The 12,159-nt window shown below is 42.3% G+C and overlaps 1 protein-coding gene and 1 long non-coding RNA gene across 4 annotated transcripts in view; both read left to right on the forward strand.

Moving 5' to 3' along the window:
• Nucleotides 1-12,159, forward strand: part of MED26 (mediator complex subunit 26) — a 93,239-nt gene that overhangs the window by 17,414 nt on the left and 63,666 nt on the right. The gene's annotated exons all lie outside the window — the stretch shown is intronic.
• On the forward strand, nucleotides 5,118-9,756 carry LOC141072571 (uncharacterized). The gene is made up of 2 exons (XR_012226703.1): nucleotides 5,118-6,478; nucleotides 6,715-9,756. It is a non-coding gene; the product is annotated as an uncharacterized lncRNA (long non-coding RNA).

A 12,159-nucleotide genomic window follows, 5' to 3' on the forward strand; every position in this document is an offset into this window, starting at 1 on the left:
GGGTATATAGACTGCTACAGGGAAAGTCACTGGGTATATAGACTGCTACAGGGAAAGTCACTGGGTATATAGACAGCTACAGGGAAAGTCACTGTGTGTGTGTGTACTGTGTATATAGATCGCTACAGGGAAAGTCACTGTGTATATAGACCGCTACAGGGAAAGTCACTGTGTGTGTGTACTGTGTATATAGACAGCTACAGGGAAAGTCACTGTGTATATAGACCGCTACAGGGAAAGTCACTGTGTGTGTGTGTACTGTGTATATAGATCGCTACAGGGAAAGTCACTGTGTGTGTGTACTGTGTATATAGATCGCTACAGGGAAAGTCACTGTGTGTGTACTGTGTACATAGATCGCTACAGGGAAAGTCACTGTGTGTGTGTACTGTGTATATAGATCGCTACAGGGAAAGTCACTGTGTGTTTGTACTGTGTATATAGACAGCTACAGGGAAAGTCAGTGTGTGTGTACTGTGTATATAGACCGCTACAGGGAAAGTCACTGTGTATATAGACTGCTACAGGGAAAGTCACTGTGTGTGTGTACTGTGTATATAGATCGCTACAGGGAAAGTCACTGTGTGTTTGTACTGTGTATATAGACAGCTACAGGGAAAGTCAGTGTGTGTGTACTGTGTATATAGACCGCTACAGGGAAAGTCACTGTGTATATAGACTGCTACAGGGAAAGTCACTGTGTATATAGACTGCTACAGGGAAAGTCACTGTGTATATAGACTGCTACAGGGAAAGTCACTGGGTATATAGACTGCTACAGGGAAAGTCACTGGGTATATAGACTGCTACAGGGAAAGTCACTGGGTATATAGACTGCTACAGGGAAAGTCACTGGGTATATAGACTGCTACAGGGAAAGTCACTGGGTATATAGACTGCTACAGGGAAAGTCACTGGGTATATAGACTGCTACAGGGAAAGTCACTGGGTATATAGACTGCTACAGGGAAAGTCACTGGGTATATAGACAGCTACAGGGAAAGTCACTGGGTATATAGACTGCTACCGGGAAAGTCACTGGGTATATAGACTGCTACCGGGAAAGTCACTGGGTATATAGACTGCTACCGGGAAAGTCACTGTGTGTGTACTGTGTACAGTGGGTACAGAAAGTATTTAGACCAATTTAAATTTTTCACTTTGTTCATTGCAGCCATTTTGTAAATTCCAAAAAAAAGTTCATTTTTTCTCATTAATGTACCCTCTCCCCATCTTGACTGAAAAAAACCCCAGAAATGTAGAATTTTTTTTTACAGAAAAACTGAAATATCACATGCTCCTAAGTATTCAGACCCTTTGCACTGGGAAAGGTTTGCAAACAAGGGTGATCCTTCCACCGGTGTGCGGCCCGTCTGTAATAGCATGGAGATAATTTTCCTCCTCGTGATAATGCGAATAAAGAATTTTCAGGGCGCTTCCTTCAGAGGATCCTTAACCCAATTTGGAGCAAGAAGGTTATATAGCCAAATAACGGAGTATCAGTTATTTGGCTATATAACCTTCTTGCTCCAAATTGGGTTAAAGATCCTCTGAAGGAAGCACCCTGAAACTTCTTTATGAGCTAGTACAGTCATGAGTCGTCTTGGGAATGATGCCACAAGTTTTCCACACCTGGATTTGGTATCCTCTGCCATTCTTCTTAGCAGATCATCCTCCAGTTCCGTCAGGTTGGATGGTGAGCGTTGGTGGACAGCCGTTTTCCGGTCTCTCCAGAGATGCTCAATTGGGGTTAGGTCAGGGCTCTGGCTGGGCCAGTCAAGAATGGTCACAGAGTTGTTCTGATGCCACTCCTTTGTTATTTTAGCTGTGTGCTTAGGGTCATTGTCTTGTTGGAAGGTGAACCTTCGGCCAAGTCTGAGCTCTAGAGCAGTCTGGAAGAGGTTTTCATCCAGGATATCTCTGTACTTGGCCGCATTCATGTTTCCTTCAATTGCAACCAGTCGTCCTGTCCCTGCAGCTGAAAAACACCCTCATAGCATGATGATGCTACCACCACCAAGTAGTATAGATAATAGCACTGGTTATATTGTATATGTAGTGTGTGTATATACAGACCAGTATGATTATGTAGTGCACTGTGTATATTCTCAGTAATTTAAGTATTGCTCGAATACACATCTTCAGAAATTAAATTCTAGACTTTTTTTTTTTTTTTACCATTACGTGTATGCTGGCACTACAGGCATGTTGTGTAGTTAAATGTTTGGCTACCCAGTTAATCTGCCAAGGTTGATTTGTCAGTGTGAATCAGTTGGCCACTATTTGTACTCTTGTCATATTCTAAATAAATTGTGTAGCTTCATACTATACATCTGGATATAGGGGCATTCTGGGACTTTGACATTGATGCTTTTTTGTCTAGTAAATCCATCATAAGTCTGTTAGGGATGCTGTATGTCACACCCCTACTGATCTAGTAATAATGCCCTTTCTTAAGAGAATACCAATATGAAAGTCCTTGATAAATTCTTCTGTACTGCTTTTTGATGCGACAATTAGACTTTCACTTCAGACAATGCTTGTGAGATAATGTTACTGTAGGCTGGGTGCTGTATGAGAGGAGAATTTTACTAGTAGGTTTAGTACAACTCTTTTGTAATTCTTCTGGAGTTAAAGGGGTTGTCCGGGCTTTTCACATAATCTCAGTACATATCTGGGCTGCAGAATTATGACAATAAGTAATTTACTTTCTGTCACTAGTTTGCACGGTTTTCTAGATATTCTAAATAGAACGTCCAAGGGGGGGGTGTTATGGCATTGAAATGAGAACTAGTCGTAACCTCCTACTCTACTCCAAACATGCCCTCTATAGCAACAACACCACCCTCCCCGTCCACATGAAGCAGCCCTCATCACACAGTAACAAATCCTCCCCCTCTAGCAGCCTCAGTGCAGAGAGCACTGCTCCTCCCTCAGACACACACTGAACAGTGATCTATGGAAAGTGAAACCAGTGAGGAGGGAAAATCGTCCTGTATTCTAATCTGCACAGGGGATGGCAGTCACTGATGTAATCTGTTCTGTGGCAAAGCCTCTGCTGTGTGAATGAGACAGCTCTGTGTCACTGATGTCTTCACACAGCAGCAGATTTGGTGCAGTATGTGCGAAGCTCCAGTGACCAGCACCACCCACTGCCTGCTCATTGGCTGGCAGTAAACTGCACCAGCACTCATCTTTATCATCATTCCAGCATTGGAAAGAACACAGCAGTGATCCTGTATTTGTGAAAGCAGCACAATACATACATACACCCCCCAACACTTCACACTGTTACAGCTGCTGATTGGACAAGCTGCTCCCATCATTATTTGTGTCATTAGAGACACAGTGCTCACACATACACTGCACCAAATCTGCTGCTGTGTGAAGACATCAGCTACAGAGCTGTCTCATTCACACAGCAGAGGCTTTGTCACACAACAGATTACATCAGTGACTGCCATCCCCTGTGCAGATTAGAATACAGCACGATTTTCCCTCCTCCTCACTGGTTTCACTTTCCATAGATAACTGTTCAGTGTGTGTCTGGGGGAGGAGCAGCTCTCTGCAGTGAGGCTGCTGGAGGGGAAGAATTTGTTACTGTCTGAGGAGGGATAGGCTTCTTTATGTGGACGGGGAGGGCCTGTAGCTATGGAGGGTGGGGTTGTTGCTATAGAGGGCATGTTTGGAGTAGAGTAGGAGGTTACGTCTAGTTCTCATTTCAATGCCATAACACCCCCCCCCGGACGTTCTGTAAAGAATATCTAGAAAACCGTGCAAATTAGTGACAGAAAGTAAATTACTTATTGTCATAATTCTGCAGCCCAGATATGTACTGAGATTATGTGAAAAGCCCGGACAACCCCTTTAAGGGTATATGGGGATAATGTTGACCTCTCTGCCAACCTCTGTAATCCTGCATAATCTGTTTTTCTTTTGTTTACTAGATGACAGCAGATTGTACAACCTTCAGGCATCCAGAATTATTTTTTGTAGTTTACTGAGCTTTAATCTCTCCATATTCACGTTGAGGCAAATTTTATAAATGGTTTTTATAGAGCTAACAGTCATGGCCAAAAGTGTTGGCACCCTTGAAATTGTTCCAGAAAATGAAGTATTTCTCCCAGAAAATGACTACAACTGCACATGAATTGGTTTACATGTTTATTTCCTTTTGTCTGTATTGAAACGCTAAAAAAACAAAATTTTACACACAACCCCAAATGTGGGCTGGAAAAAATTGTTGGCACTTTTCGAAATTTGTGGGTTAACAACTTTGAAGCTCATTTAAACTCACCTGTGGCAAGTAATATATGTGGACAGTATGAAAATCACATTTGAACCAGATAAAAAGGGGAGACGTTGACTCAATCTTTGCCTGTCTGTGTGCCACACTAAGCATGGAGAACAGAAAGAGCTGTCTGAATATTTGAGAACCATACTTGTTAAACAATATCATCAATCTCAAAATTACAATTCCATCTCCTGAGATCTTGGTATTCCTTTGTCCATGGTACGCAACATAATCAAGAGGTTTACAACCCATGGCACTGTAGCTAATCTCCCTTGCTGTGGACGGCAGAGAAAAATTGATGAAAGGATGCAATGCTGGATAGTCTAGATGAAAAAGAACACAGTACCTACAGTCAAATATGGTGGAGGTTTAAAGAGGTTTTGGGTTGTTTGGGTGGCTTGACTGTTAATGTTCAAGGCATCATGCCATCTGAAGATTACCAACTGATTTTGGGTTGCAGTGTAGCACCCTGTGTCAAAGCTGGTTTTGCGTTGTAGGTCATGGTTCTTACAGCAGGACAATGACCCCAAAAAAGCTTGAACCCAGAAATGGATGGAAGCACAACCCTGGAGAGTTATGAAGGGTCAACAATGAATTGAGATCTAAATCCTATTGAACACCTGTGGAGAGATCTTTAAATTGCTGTTGGGAGAAGGCACTCTTCAAATTTGAGACACTTGGAGAAGTTTGCAAAAGAGTGGTCCAAAATTCCAGTTGAGAAGGTGTAAGGCTATGTGCACACGCTGCGGATTCACCAGCGGATTTTTCTGTGTGGATCTGCAGGTAAATTGACCTGCGGATTGCGGTTTGACACCTGGACGATGGAATAGATGGCAAACCGCAGCGGAATCCGCAGAAAGAATTGACATGTCAATTCTTTCTGCGGATTTAAAACCGCAGCTTTTCCGCAGTGAAAAAACCGCAGAATGTGTACAGCGGATTGTAAATCCCATAGACTTGCATGGTACTGTACAATGTCTGCAGAACTGCTGCCGATCCGCAGAGGCCAAATCTGCAGCAGAATCCACAGCGTGTGCACATACCCTAAGAAGCTTGTTAATGGTTATAGGAAGCGATTGATTGCAGTTATTTATTCCAAATGGTATGCAACCAGATATTAGTTGCGAATGCCAACAATTTTGTCCAGCGCATTTCTGGAGTTTAGTGTGTATGTATATAATGTATATATTTTTTTTTTTTTACACACACACCTCTTTTTACTAGCACTTGCTGTTTATTGGTAGATATTTTTTTACAGCAGAGTATTTTTTCACGTTTGTTGTACTGTTTCTCTGTGTGTATGTGTGTGTGTATATGTATATTATATATTATTTATTTTTTTACTATGCCCGTGCAACTCCGGGCTCTTCAGCCAGTACTAAATATAGTGCACTCCAGCTTCCATATTGGGCCAATTTAATAGGAAGCTGTTTAGCTTATGTATTTGGAGTAAACTGGAATACACTGATTATGCTCTCTGGGAATTCATATGGGTATAAACACTGTGCACTGCTGGTACACAATGACTATGAAAATATGGATGTAGGGTGAGTGTACACACTGAATATGCTTACTGTACAAGGATAACTGAAGAGTACTCACGCTTTTCCCTGCTAGTATACAGTGTCTATGGCCATATGGATATCATAAGCGCATATATGTTATGCAATGCTGGTATACACTGTCGCACAACCACGATTCATGCAGCCACAGGGACTCGAACATATTTTTTGAGCATGCAGAAGTCGCTGTTAGCACCTGAGCATGTTCAGATAACTCCTTACCCAAGCACGTTCGCTCATCATTAGAAGTGAACTTTCTAACAACTTATACCTCAACCCAGAACTGACTCATACCCAGTATAGTTTCCTCTATGCTGCTGCAGCTTGTATTTCATAGAATGTTAGAGCTGGAAGGGACCTCCTGGGTCATTGTGTCCAACCCCCTGCTCAAAGCAGGATTCACTGAATCAACCCAGACAGATGTCTGTCCAGCCTCTGTTTGAAGACTTCCATGGAAGAACTCGCCACCTCTCATGGCATCCTGTTCCACTCATTGATCACCCTAAGGGTGTGTGCACACATTTCGGATTCTGCTGCGGATCCGCAGCGGATTTGGCCCTGCGGATCCACAGCAGTTTCTGCTACGTTGTACAGTACCTTTATAGCCTATACTCCGACAGAAGTTATGTCACTTATCCATGTTATGTAAATAAAAGCTTATAACCTGGCGTTAAATTCATCCAGTGGTTGTATAAATTATTCTTTTGAAAGCTTGAAACCCTCCGAAATGTGTTTTCGGTTAAGAAAATAAATTGGCATCAATGCAGAAATATTGATCATTTAATGGACACAGAAAATGGTCAGATTTTGGCAAGACAAAAGTTTTGTCACCTGGTCATATAATGCACCCAATCCTAGTTTACATCCTCACCTGTGCTCAGTAAATGATCGGTTAATTAGTAGGTGTGTATAAAAAGAAACCCAGTACCTCAGACCTTCACTTGAGCTGCAACTTGAGCTCTGACAACATGCCAAAAATCCACCCTGTGACCAAAGCCTGGATTTTCAAGAGGCTGAAGACCAGATCCACTGCAGAGGTGGCTGGCATCTTTAATGTGTCTCGGCGTCAAGTACAAAGAATTAAAAAAAAGATTTGAAGAGACTGGAGATGTGTTTGACAAGCCCAGGTCCGACAGACCCCGCAAGACAACTGCTCAGGAGGAAGGTTTGTTGGTTAGAAAATCCAAAGCAAGCCCCTCTTCCACTGCAGCAGAGCTCCAACAAGCCTGGCCACCTCAAGTCCCTGTGTCAACTAGAACAGTTTGTAGGATTCTGTCTCGGAATGGCCTCCATGGTCGAATCAGTGCCCAGAAGCCAGCACTAAACAAAAGGCAAATAAACCGTGTGGCATTTGCAAAGTCCCACAGCCTGCTAAACAGATGGATGCTGGAAAAGTGGCAGAAGGTGGATTTCTCTGATGAATCTTCAGTAGAATTACACCACAACCGCCGCAAATACTGCAGGAGACCTACTGGAGCCCGTATGGATCCAAAATACACCCAGAAAACAGTTAATTTTGGTGATGGAAAGATCATGGTCTGAGGTTACATTCAGTATAGGGGTGTGCGAAACATTTGCAAGGTGGAAGGCAATATCAATAGCCTAAAATATCAAGAAGTATTAGCTACCTCTTATGTTCCAAATCATAAAAGGGGTCAAATTCTGCCACAGGATGGTGCTCCATCTCATACATCCATCTCTACAACAAAGTTCCTCCAGGCAAAAAAGATCAAGCTGCTCAAGGACTGGCCAGCCCAGTCACCAGACATGAACATCATTGAGCATGTTCGGGGTAGGATGAAAGAGGAAGCTTGAAAGACAAAACCAAAGAATCTAGATGAACTCTGGGAGCCATGTAAGACTGCATCCTGATGACTTCATTAATAAATTGTATGAATCATTGTTGAACCGCATGGATGCAGTCCTTCAAGCTCATGGAAGTCGCACAAAATGTTAAATATGACTCAAAGCACCACAACTTCATTCCCCAATGTTATGCAACATATATTTGTATTTTAAGTTAATCATTTGTTTGAATATCACAAATTTCTGTGGCCGACAAAACGTTTGTCTTGTCAAAATCTGACCATTCTGTGTCCATTAAATGATCAACATTTTTGCATTGATGCCAATTTATTTTTTTAACCTAAACCACATTTCGGAGGGTTTCAGCTTTCAAAACAATAATTTATACAACCAATGGATGAATTTAACCGTCAGGTTATAAGCTTTTATTTACATAACACGAATAAGCGACATATCTTCTGTCAGGGAGTGTATGGAATTTGAAAAACGCTGTGCACATGCTGCATATTTTGCAGCACGGATTTGCTGCGGTTTTAAATCCGCAGCATGTCACTTCTTTGTGCACAATCCGCAGCGATTTGACACCTGCTCCATGACCAGGTGTCAAAACGCACGGGGAAACCGCAGGCTAATCCGCACTAAATCCGCAGGTAAAACGCAGGTCATTTGACCTGCAGATGTAGCTAAATCTGCGTGGAAAAAAACGCAGCAGAATCCGCAACGTGTGCACACACCCTTACTGTCAATGTCGGGAGATGTGACTGCTCTACCTGGCATCCGGCAATACACTGACGGGAGGTAAATCACTGAAAATTCACTGGAGTTCGTGCTCTCACTTACGGCACTGCTGCGTGAGAACCGGAGCTAATCATCTTATGCCCTCTGGTGAACTCTCACGGTGGTGCAGTGATACACTGGGGGAGCGATTACCTCCTGTCATTGTATTGCCAGATGGAGCAGTCACATCCCCCTCATGTGACTGTTCTACATGTGAGAACGTCGCGGGACACTCGTTATTAAATGGACTACGGCGGAAAGGTAAGTATATGCTGGTTTATTTTATTTTTGTTGCAGGATACAAGGGTGTGTGTGTGTGTGTGTGTGTGTGTGTGTGTGTGTGTGTGTGTGTGTGTGTGTGTGTGTGTGTGTATATTCAAATTCAAAGAAACTTTGTTGGCAGGACTAAATACACATTAGTTTTGCCAAAGCAAGTGTACAAAAGGGAATAGGGATAGGGACTGTTGGGATGTTGGGTAGGGGCTGTAGGAAAGGTGGATGGGGGCAGATCCAGGATGGGGCTATAGAAGTCCATGGCATAGGGAAGGTGGATGGGGGGAATGGGGCAGATCTATAGATAGAGATAGATATGTATAATTTTTTTTTTTCTTTACAATTGAACACAGGCGCTGGATGGTGGGACTACTCTCCCATCATCGGCTCATGCTGTCGCTGTTATATGTGACAGCAGACATAGCCGGATGGGAGTAGTAGTCCCATCAGACGACGCCTGGGTACACACACTCGCAGACACTCAATTGACATGCTGCGGAAAATAAAACGCTGTGAATCGGGATGGAATTCTCGACATAATGTGCACACCACATCTGGATTCTCATTGATTAAGATTGCTTGAACAATCCTTTGCGGGTTTGGATCAATTCTGCGCAGAAAAAAGCGCTGCGGATCTGCGACTAATCCACAACGTGTGCACATAGCCTTAAACAACATCTTGAAAAAACACAGTTTTCACAAAATCACATCCACTTGGCTTCAGCTCTTAAATGCAGTTGATTTTTTTTTTTGCAAACAAACTGCAGTGTACCATGCAGACACATGGCCTTAGGTGCGAATTTAGACAAGTTTATACTTGGCCTGTTGATGTTGTGTCGTGTGTGGTGGACACCTTCCCTCATATGGACAAATGATCCATGCGGAAAAAAAAAACTGCAGCAGATAGTAGTCTCATAAATTTTGCGGACATGTCTGGACTGCACATGGACCCATAAAATTACATGGATCTGTTCAGACATCCATTAAAATGATTGATCAATGGTGATACATGTTGTAAAGGACTGAAGAAACTTTCAATAAAAATTTTGACTTAAAAAAAAAAAAAAAATGATCAAAGAATGAGATTCATCAAGTTCTTAGTATGCCTTATCCTGATCCAATTTTGAAGGTTACATTACGGCCTACTGAATAGGTCTGTGTCATCTCCAATAACAATTCAGGTGGCGCTCCGACAAATGACAGTGTTCAGATACATACAGTTTTGGGTCTTGTCTTATAGGATTAGGGAATCCTTTTCTGAAGTGTGTATTGATGGATTCTACTATGAACTAATATATAATTTTTTTTTTTTTCCCTTTTTAGAAATAGAAGCTTAAGGCAGGGGTCACACATGCGAGAAACTCGCCCGAGTCTGGCATCTTAATACCCGGTACTCGGGAGCGGAGTGTGTGGCTGCATGTATTTCTATGCAGCCGCACGCTCCGCTCCCAAGTGTTGACGGCAGTGCTGGGTATTATGATGAAAGTGATAGCCACAGAGAAACTACCAAATACTGTAATTTGTGTCCTGGACCACTGTGGGTATGAAATGGGTAGGAGTGGACAGCTGGGATTAACAGTAATGCCAGAGTACTCAGGATATATAGCATCAGGCATTATGTGGTGTAGTCCACATGTCAGATGCCTTCTGTACCTCTCTATGACGGACGTCATATGAAGGTTGTCATTTCATTTGTGGACTCTGTGCCAAGACTCACCAATCACTAAACAAGGGGGCAGAACTGCTGAGCTGTGGTTGACTAACAGCTCGTTAGTTTTATACTCCTGGATATCCATCATTCGCATCATTTGACATGTCAGAAATTTCCTCTAAGGCTATGTTCACCCTAGGTGTTATTTTTCCAACAGTTTTGATGCTTTTTTTATGCAAATTTTCAGCTGCGTTTTACAGTACCAGCAAAGTCTGAGATTTCAGTAATCTCATGCACACACCTTGTTTTTTTTTCCCCTCAATATTTTGTACTTTGCTTGGTTTTTGCACAATTGAGCATGTCACCTCTTTCAGCATTTCCCCAGGGCTTTTGAGTTGGCAAGCTAAATCTGACTCCTACTCACTCCTCAATTTCCTTGACTCCTGACCCTACTGAGCCTGTATATAAAGTGCAGCACAGATTCATCTCGGCTAAAAGCCTAGATCCTTAGATCAGGAACAGGACAGGCATTTAGGCTATGTGCGCACGGTGCGGATTCTGCTGTGGAATTTTCCGTGCAGATTTTGCTAAATCTGCAGGTAAAATGACCTGCGTTTTACCTGCAGATTTAGTGCAGTTTTTGTGCGGATTTCCCCTGCAGATTTTTATAATGGAGCAGGTGGAAAACTGCAGCAAAACTGCACAAAAGAAGCGACATGCTGCTTTTATTCCGCACCAAATCTCTTCGGAAAAATCTGCAGCATGTGCACAGCGGTTTTTGTTTTACATAGCCTTAAATGGTACTGTACATCACGTGCAGTTCTGCTGCAGTTCTGCAGGGCCAAATCTGCTGCAGAACTGCACAGAATCTGCACCGTGTGCACAGGGCCTTATAGGACATATCCCTAACTCCTGATCCCACAGCACTGCCTCACTACTGAGCATGTACATAAAGTGCAGCACAGATTCATTTCACCTAAAAGCCCAGATCATTAGATCAGGAACAGAACAGACATTTATAGGACATTTCCCTGACTCCCGACCCCACAGCACTGCCTCACTACTGAGCATGTACATAAAGTGCAGCACAGATTCATCTCACCTAAAAGCCCAGATCATTAGATCAGGAAGAGGACAGACATTTATAGGACATTTCCCTGACTCCCGACCCCACAGCACTGCCTCACTACTGAGCATGTACATAAAGTGCAGCACAGATTCATCTCACCTAAAAGCCCAGATCATTAGATCAGGAACCAGACAGACATTTATAGGACATTTCAGAACTTTTCAAAAATTATGAAAACATTTACAGCACATCCTGCACTGAATCAATTTATTGCACATTTTCGTAGTCGGTCCATTTTATACCATCTCCAACGCCACCAAAATGGACACCGACTCCACAGACCTGGGTTGTTTTTGTTTTTTTTTTTTTTTTGTTTTTCACTCATTGAAGGTAATGGGTGGTGAAAAAAATGCTAAAAAAAGTTATCAGATTTGCTGCATTTTTAGTGAAAAAAGCCAGTACATCAGTATGTGAACCAGATTTATTTTTGTGAAAAATGGAAGTTTTGAAAGTCACAATCTTCAAACTTAATATTTATGCCCTTAAATCAGTGATGTCACACAAAATAGTTAATAAATAACATTTCCCATATGTCTACTTTACATCGGCACAATTTTGGAAACTTTTTTAATTTTTTTTATTTTGTTAGGGCGTTATAAGTAGAATTAAGTAAATTTGTTTGGGTCCCCGCTTATTCGGCAAGCTATAGCGTTTACTGAATAAGCTA

This window comes from Dendrobates tinctorius, unplaced genomic scaffold (assembly GCF_039654945.1).
Source record: "Dendrobates tinctorius isolate UK_male_01 unplaced genomic scaffold, ASM3965494v1 ptg000276l, whole genome shotgun sequence".
In the NCBI taxonomy this organism is placed as follows: Eukaryota; Metazoa; Chordata; class Amphibia; order Anura; family Dendrobatidae; genus Dendrobates; species Dendrobates tinctorius.